We start from the raw sequence: 8,308 nt of genomic DNA on the forward strand, positions 1-8,308 counted from the left end.
AAGGGCTGGTGAGATCCTGTGGACAGGTACCCCACCCACAGTAGGGGGTACACACCTGCTGTGGGTGGGGGCAGTGGTTGGTTGCTGGGGTCTTTGCACAGACCACTGAGTGGACCCCCTCTGCAGTGGGTGTGCCCCTCCTTCCACCACGCGCTCAGACCCTCCTCATGCACTCTTGGTGGCACAGGAGAGCTGGGTCTTTCTGTCCTGCCTCGGCCTGGGACTGTGCCCCACTGCCCTGTGAGGACAGGAAGGCTGGGCACACGGCATGCCAGAGCCTTGCCCTCCTGCGGTCAGTGGAGGCACCTGAGAGGTGTGGGGCCTTCTCCCCCTTGGGTGGAACAGGGGCTTCTTCTGGGACGTGTGGAAAGAGCCCCAGGCCTTGGGGACCCGAGGCTCTCAGGGCCTGTGCCTACACCAAGGGCAACTGCCCTGGCAGCTCTGCACCCCACCTTCAGAGGAGGAAGTGGGCGCAGAGGCATCACGGCATCTAGGAGGTAGACCCCAACATTCCCGCCACCTCTTCTCCAGGGTGGACACCCGCTGTGGCTCCGAACTCAGATGGCCTGACTTCCTGTGGACCCTAAAATCAGACTGCCCTTTGCCCCACACTGCTCCTCCGGCCCGCAGTGCCCTACCCCTCCTGGCGCCTCCCCATCCTACCTGGCCCCGCCCACCCGACATGACCCCGCCCCATCCTTTTGGCTCCGCCCATTCATCCTGTCTGGCCCACCCTATTCTGCCTGGCTCCGCCCATCCTGCCTGGCCCTGCCCGCTTCTTGGGAGCTCAGCGTGCGCCAGCGCCCCGGTTCTGCCCTTTCAGATTGCTGGGTGTCCTGCAGTTTCAGGCCCCCGAGCGGTGTGCAGACACTGGAGAACCGGCGTCTGGACAGGCGGTGAGGGGGCTGCTGGAGTTAGCGGAGGAGCTTGAGCTCCTGTAACTCAGTGCCGGTTGTTACAGGAGCCTTCATTAAAATCCAATTAAACTAATTAAGTTATGTAAAACATATTATACAAAATACAAAGTAAAACACTCAAGGCTTGCTCCTTGCAGATGCCGTCATCCGCAATCTGCCAGGGCAGGCACACGCTCCCTGCCCGCGGGCTCCTGCAGGGGCTGCACCTCGCGTCACGTGCGCCAGCCTAGCGTCTGCCAAGGAGCCGCTGCCACACATGGACCTCGCTTGGCATGGCCACGCAGGGTTGTCCAGCAGCCAGGTGGGGAGGTGGGTCCAGCCTTGCCCCGAACTGCTGGATGGGACCCCGGACTCCGAATAAATAAATGACATTTTTAAAACAGCCCTTAAAATACTTATTCTTACAGCCGCTCAGGAACAGAGACAAGTAAATAATGACTCGTGAGTATAAATAGCGTCTGATGGAAAATCACTATTTGCATCCGAATAGAGTCCCTGAGTGGAGCAGCGGTTCCAGACGCTCTTGACTCCCGCCCAGCACCCGTGGGCGCCGCCTCGCTGCGCCCCTGCGAGCCATCTCCCCTCCCCGCCGTTCCTTCCCGCGGCCCCACCCTGTCCCGCAGGAACAGCCCACAGCCCCCTCCGGCCCCGCCCCTCCCGCAGGCCACGCCCACCGGCATCACCCCGCCTACTGTAGCCCCACCCACAGGTCCACGCCCAACTCTCGGCCCCGCCCCCACCGCAGCCTTTGGCCTTTTCCACCCAGACGACCTTGCTGCTGGGGGTGCCTCTCCTCCTGGGACGCCAAGCGGCATGTGGCCATCCCTGGCTGGTCTGAGGGGCTCTGGGGTGAGGGGCTGCTGCAGCTTTCCTAAAGCCTGGGGTGGACCACGGGGTTTCCTGTTGCTGGCTCTGCCCAGGCCTCGGGTCCAGTGCTGGCCAGTGCGAGTGTCCGCCCTGGTAACCGCACTGGGCACCCCCTCCCAGGACTCACCCTGCTTCCAGCCCCCGTCGGGCTCCTGGGAGCCCTCCACCTTTTGCCTGGCCCTGGAGAGACCCCAGTCAGCAGCATTCCCCCTCCAGGGCATGTCCCCTCGCTGCCCTGAACCCTCCTCTGGGGGCCTGGGACCACACTCAGCCTCGGGCTGCTCTGGCTGAAGCCCGTGTCCAGCTCTGGGTCAGCTCTGGTGCACAGGGCGCTGGCGGCCAGCGTGAGCCTGGCCCCATCCAGCTGTGTGCAGCCTCGCCCCAGCCAGCTCTGGGCTGCCCAGCCCGCGTCAGTGAGGGCCTGGCCCGGGCCTGCGTCTGCCCTGCTGCTCTCACCCGCTGAGTCTGGGGCAGGGGGAGGGTGGGCAGAGACCACCCAGGACCCCTCGTGGGGCAGGCAGCGGCGACCCCAGGCAGGGAGGGGCAGGAGCCATGCTGGGGCTCTCTTGGGCAGGCTCCAAGCAGAGGCCGGTTCCTGTCCCTGGTCTGGGTCTGTGGCCCCCAGCCTTGGCCCCCCACTCTGGTGGGCCCAGGAGGTGCAGGGGCATGAGGCTGGGTTGGGGGACCATGAGAGCCGGGGAGAGGTGCTGGTGAGCCCCCTCTGTGGCCGTGCTACTGCTCGGTCAGACAGCCCGTGGCAGGTGCTCCATGGCCACGCACTGTGGCATATCCGGGCACAGCCCCTGTGCCCCCCCCCCGCGAGAGGCCGCCCAGGAAGCAGGGGCCTCTCATAGTCCCCCAATGTCCGGGCAGCGAGTCTGGGCTGCCCAGGGGACGGGCACCGTGGGGTGGGGGCAGGGTCCCAGGACTGGTGAGTACTCGGAGTCCGCTCCTGGGCTGTGCGAGGGTCGGCGCAGGGGCTGGGGCTGGCGGGTAAAAGGACCCTGGCTCAAGTCCGGGCCCCTGGCCTGCCAGCTGGGCACTGGGGGCTCCGGAACCCAGTTCCCCCAGCACACCCCCACCCGCCTGCCCTACGCCTGTCCGATGGGAGGCTCAGCCAGAGGATGGGCACTGCAGAGGGGGCAGCAGGAGTGAGGTGGGCTGGGCAGCAGGCAGGGCCTCATGCCTGCCCAGCACTTAAAACTGGTGGCCGCTGCCCTCTATAGCCCCCGAACAGACCCCCGGTGCTCACAGACGGAGGCGTGACTCTCCACGTCAGCTCTGGCCGGGCGCTGCCTGCAAGGGGCCACCGCGGCCTGTCCATCACGCGGGCGGGCGCGCTCTGGGGAGGAGCCGGGAGCCACCTCCCTGTCCCTCAGCGTCGCTCCTGCTGCTGACCGGCTGCCCCTCACTCGGCCCACGAGCTGTGGCAGGGGCGACGGGTGATGCTGAGTTGGGCGTGATGCTGCCCAGGCTGGCAGGCCAGGGCCCAGGCTGGGGCATCACCCAACTGTGTCCCGTGTCAGGGACACGTGGATGCTCTGCCCTGGAGGGGCCATCCCAGGGCACAGGACTCGTGAGCCCAGAGACATGCGCTATGGTGTATGTCATGGAGGACATGCCTACGTGGGCACATGCCGGTGTGCACGGTGAGCACTGTGTGTATGTGTGTGTGACCATGAGCATGTGTGTGAGCTGGGCACCTACCTTTCCTGAGAGTCGCTGTTCTCACTGGTGTGGTGGAGGGAATGTGTGCATGTGCCTGTGTGTGCCTCTGTGTGTGGGGCGCCCAGGTGTGTTTGTGCGTGTGCCTGTGTGTGTGTGCCTGTGTGTGTGCATGTGCCTGCATGTGTGCACGTGTGCCTGCGTGTGCGCGCTTTTTCCTGTGTGTGTGCATGTGTGTATGTGTGTGCACGTGTGCCTGTGTGTGCGCGCTTTTTCCTGTGTGTGTACGTGTGTATGTGTGTGCATGTGTGCCTGTGTGTGTGCGTGCGTGCCTGTGTGTGTGCCTGTATGTGTGCATGTGTGTGCTCCCGTGTGTGGTCCCCACGGGGCCGTCACATGTCCAGCATTCCCTGCCCTGAAATTTCTCCTCCCACACTCCCAATGTATCTGGGTGGGCTCAGCTGGGCTTGGGGGTTTGGAAGGACTGAGGTGGGGTGGCTGCAAGTGGGCACAAGGCTTCTGGACCCCTCCCTGGGGACGAGCCCCTGAGAACCCACGGGACCCACAGAGGACCCCTGGGCACCCGCTGTCCTGAGGCCAGGAGCCAGTGGGCCCAGGGCGACCGTGCTGAAGAGAGAGCCCAGGCTGCCCCGCCCCCCAACAGCCTGCCAGCCCGCGCCTCACCTCCCAGGGCCCTCCCCACCCCTTCCCCGCCCCTCTCTCCCTCTGACCCCTCCTCTCCCTCCACTTCTTGGACTCCCCGTCCCGCGTGCCCTCCCTCGTTTTTATTTGTCTTTCTTCTTTAAACGTTGCTGTTGTTGTTGAATCACTGTGAGACAGACCCTTACAACGCTGTTCATGGTTGGGTGTCAGTCACAGTGTTCCAACACCGTCCCTCCACCAGTGCCTGTTTCCCTGCACCAGCGACCCCCAGCCCCACCCCTGCCTGCCTCTAAGTCCCTAAGTCCTCTAAGGCAGGCGCTTCTCCCTCGCTCTCTCCCCCTCTCTCTCCCTTTCTCTCCCCCCCTCTCTCTCTCCCTCTCTTTCTCTCCCTCCCTCTCTCTCTCCCTTTCTCTCTCCCTCTCTCTCCCTCTCTCCCTCCCTCTCTCTCTCCCTCTCTCTCCCTCTCTCCTTTTCTCTCTCCCTCCCTCTCTCTCTCCTTCTCTCTCTCCCTCTCTCTCCTTCTCTCTTTCCCTCTCTCTCTCCTTTTCTCTCTCCCTCCCTCTCTTTCTCCTTCTCTCTCTCCCCCTCTCTCCCTCTCTCTCTCCCTCCCTCTCTCCTTCTCTCCCTCTCTCTCTCCCTCCCTCTCTTTCTCCTTCTCTCTCTCCCTCTCTCTCCCTCCCTCTCTCTCCTTCTCTCTCTCCCTCTCTCTCCCACTCTCTCTCCTTCTCTCTCTCCCTCTCTCTCTCCCTCTCTCTCTCCCTCCCTCTCTCCCTCTCCCTCCCTCCCTCTCTCTGTCTCCTTCTCTCTCTCCCTCTCTCTCCCTCTCTCTTCCTCTCTCACTCCCTCTCTCTTTCTCTCTCTCTCCTTTTGAATGCCCTCTGTCTCGCCCCCTCCTCTCCCTGTATTCCCACCATGCACCCCTTCCTTGCTCCTAGCCTTCCGTGCTGGAGGCTGTAGATACACCTTGAAGGTTCCAGGGCCAACTGCCTGCCCATGCTGCTGTGTCTCCACTGTCCCAGGCTGGGCCCAGCCTCTGCAGCTATGCCCCAGCCTCACTGCACCCACCTCACTGCACCCACCTCACTGCACCCCACCCCACTGCACCCCACCTCACTGCACCCACCTCACTGCACCCCACCTCACTGCACCCCCACCTCACTGCACCCACCTCACTGCACCCACCTCACTGCACCCACCCCACTGCACCCCACCCCACTGCACCCCCACCTCACTGCACCCCCATCTCACTGCACCCCACCCCACTGCACCCCACCTCACTGCACCCACCCCACTGCACCCCACCTCACTGCACCCATCTCACTGCACCCCCACCTCACTGCACCCCACCTCACTGCACCCCCACCTCACTGCACCCACCTCACTGCACCCACCTCACTGCACCCACCTCACTGTGCCCCACCTCACTGCACCCACCTCACTGTGCCCCACCTCACTGCACCCACCTCTCTGTGCCCCACCTCACTGTACCCACCTCTCTGTGCCCTAACCTCACTGCACTGTGCATGATCTCGGGTGCCACACGGAGGGTCTAGGGTCACCCAGGAGATGCCGCCCCTCTGGGCAACTGAGTGTTGAGCCCAGAGTCTGGTGGGGGTGGGCCCTTTGTTTTGGGGGCCCCAAACATGCCTCCGCCCCCAGAGAGGTGGAAGATGGGGGAGGAGCTGAGGCCCCACTCACTCTGCGCGTGGCCTGGGCGGGCCTGGAGGGGCAGTGTGTGTGGCCCCTGCTGGTGGGGCTGGCGTGGGCTGAGTGTGGGCTCCTGAGGACACGGGAGAGACGGACTGGGGGCTTGCTCCGGACCACCCTGCAGGAGAGAGAGCAGAGAAACTGGAGAGGAAGCGGGGACCTCTCCGGCCTGCCCCAGAGCCGCGCCGAGGCCCCGGCTGTGGGTGGCACGGGCAGCAGCTGGCAGAGGGCACGGCGGCCCCCGCCGAGCCTTTGATGCGGCCTTTAAAGCGCAGGCGGCTGGAGGGAGCCCCCACCCCCCCCCCCGCCCACGGCGGGTGGCTGCTTCCTGGCACCCTGGGCCTCAGGCCTGGCCTCCCCACGGCTGGCCTCTGTGTGCCCCAGGGGCCCGGCTCCAGGTGGGGCCGCTCCTGTCCCCGCCCTCGGGTTGGGCCTCACCGAGGCTGCTGGATGCACAGAGGCTTGGGGCCACCTCGGAGTCCGGACAGACAGGCCTGCTGTGACTGTGCTGGCCGCGCGGCTGTGAGGATGCGGGCGTGTGTGAGACTCTGTGTGTGTGTGTGTGTGTGTGTGTGTGTGTGACTACACGGGTGTGTGTGAGACTGCACGGGTGTGTGTGAGACTACACGGGTGTGTGTGAGACTGCACAGGTGTGTGTGAGACTGCACAGGTGTGTGTGAGACTACATGGGGGTGTGTGTGTGTGAGACTGTGTGGGTGTGTGTGAGACTGTGTGGGGTGTGAGACCATGCAGGTATATATGAGACAACACGGATGTGTGTGAGACGTGTGTATGTGTGAGGCCATGTGGGCGTGTTTGAGACTACGAGAGGGTGTGTGAGACTGTGTGTGTGTTTGTGTGTGTGTGTGACTGTGCGGGTATGTGTGAGACTACTGGCAGGTGTGAGACAGTGTATGTGTGTGTGTGTGAGACAGTGTGTGTGTGTGTGTGTGTGAGACTGTATGAGTGTGTGGGAGGCTGTCAGGGTGTGTGGCTGTGCAGGTGTGTGTGCTGTGTGTGTGTGTGCACCAGAGCTGAGTAAAGGTTGTGTGAGTGTCTTCTGGGCTTGGGAATAAGAGCCGGCCATGTGCAGAGGACAGTTGGACATACGGACAGACTTGGGATCACTTCTGGTTCCCAGGGAAGGGATGGTGCCACTGAGGCGGGCGGAGTCTGGGAGCGGGGTCCTTGCACTGGGCCTCTCCAGGCAGTTTCCAGGACCGCGCAGGACTCCCGACACCTCCCCCTGCCCTAGTGTGCGGGCATCTCTCTACAGGAACAGATCAGAGCCTGATCCTCTTCCGGGGGAACTTCTCCCCACTCCGCTCCCCTTCACGTCAAAGGGAGGGTCTGTCAGCACTCAGGAAGGAGGGCAGGGAGGGAACAGGGAGGGGGAGAGAGGGACGGGAGGGAGGGGGAGGGAGGGGGAGGAAAAGTGGGGGAGGGAAGGGAGAGCTCTGGTCTCCAGGGCCCGGCTGGGCTTGTGCGGGGTCTGTGCCCCAGTCCCTCCCTCTGCCGACACCAGTGTAGGTGCCGGCAGGTGTCCCTCGAGGCAGGTGCCCGCCCCCAGCAAGCTCGGAGCTTGTCTCCGTGCAGGGGGGGCTGTCTGAGCTGAGGGAGTCGGGCGCACACTGCCTAAATTTAGCAGCTGAGAATCACACATTTGCCCAATGACATGTATTGATTGGTGAGTACGGCCGCGCCGGGCTGCGCGGCCGCACGGCCCCGTGTCCTTTTTTTTTTTTGCTTTTTGGGTCACACTCAGCGATGCTCAGGGGTTGCTCCTGGTTCTGCACTCAGAGATCACTCCTGGCGGTGCTCAGGGCCGTATGGGATGAGGCCAGGGACCGAACCCAGGTCAGCGTGTGCAAGGCAGATGCCCCCTGCTGTGGGAACGCTCTGGGCCGCTGTGTCCACGTGCCCCCCTCCAGCACTTCTCGGGACAGGCCGGACACGTAGGCAGCCCCTAGGGGCAGCCTGGGCACATGGCAGCTGGTCAGGCTGGCAGGATTTTTGAGGCGCCACCCTTGAACCAGGCCTGGCCACTGTGAGTGGGCACATGTGTGGTGTATCCATGCATGTGTACGTATGTGTGCACACATGGTGTATGCGTGCAGGTGTGTGTACATGCCCGGGAGCTTGTGTCTGTAGTACGTAGTGTGTGCATGCCTGCGTGCCGTGGCACACCCTGCCCTCCGCCTGCAGGGCCTTCCGGGATGCGCAATGCCTGGACATGGCCAGGGCAGGCTGGGCTCCGAGGCGGGGCTCCAGGATGGGAGGGGCTGAGGGAGGGTCTGTGGCCAGGAGTAGGAGGGGGGGGGGGTGCTCTGCGGGTTTGGAGCTGCTGGGCAGAGCTGGGGCTAGGAAGACCCAGGTGGGTGCATGAGCAGCCGGGGTCCACCCCTGCGGTCGGGCAGGCCCTGCAGTCTGCCCATAGTGGGCACTGCCCCGTCCCTCGTCGTCCTCACTTCTCCGCCCGTTCGCTGCAG

Source organism: Sorex araneus, chromosome 5, assembly GCF_027595985.1.
Source record: "Sorex araneus isolate mSorAra2 chromosome 5, mSorAra2.pri, whole genome shotgun sequence".
Classification (NCBI taxonomy): domain Eukaryota; kingdom Metazoa; phylum Chordata; class Mammalia; order Eulipotyphla; family Soricidae; genus Sorex; species Sorex araneus.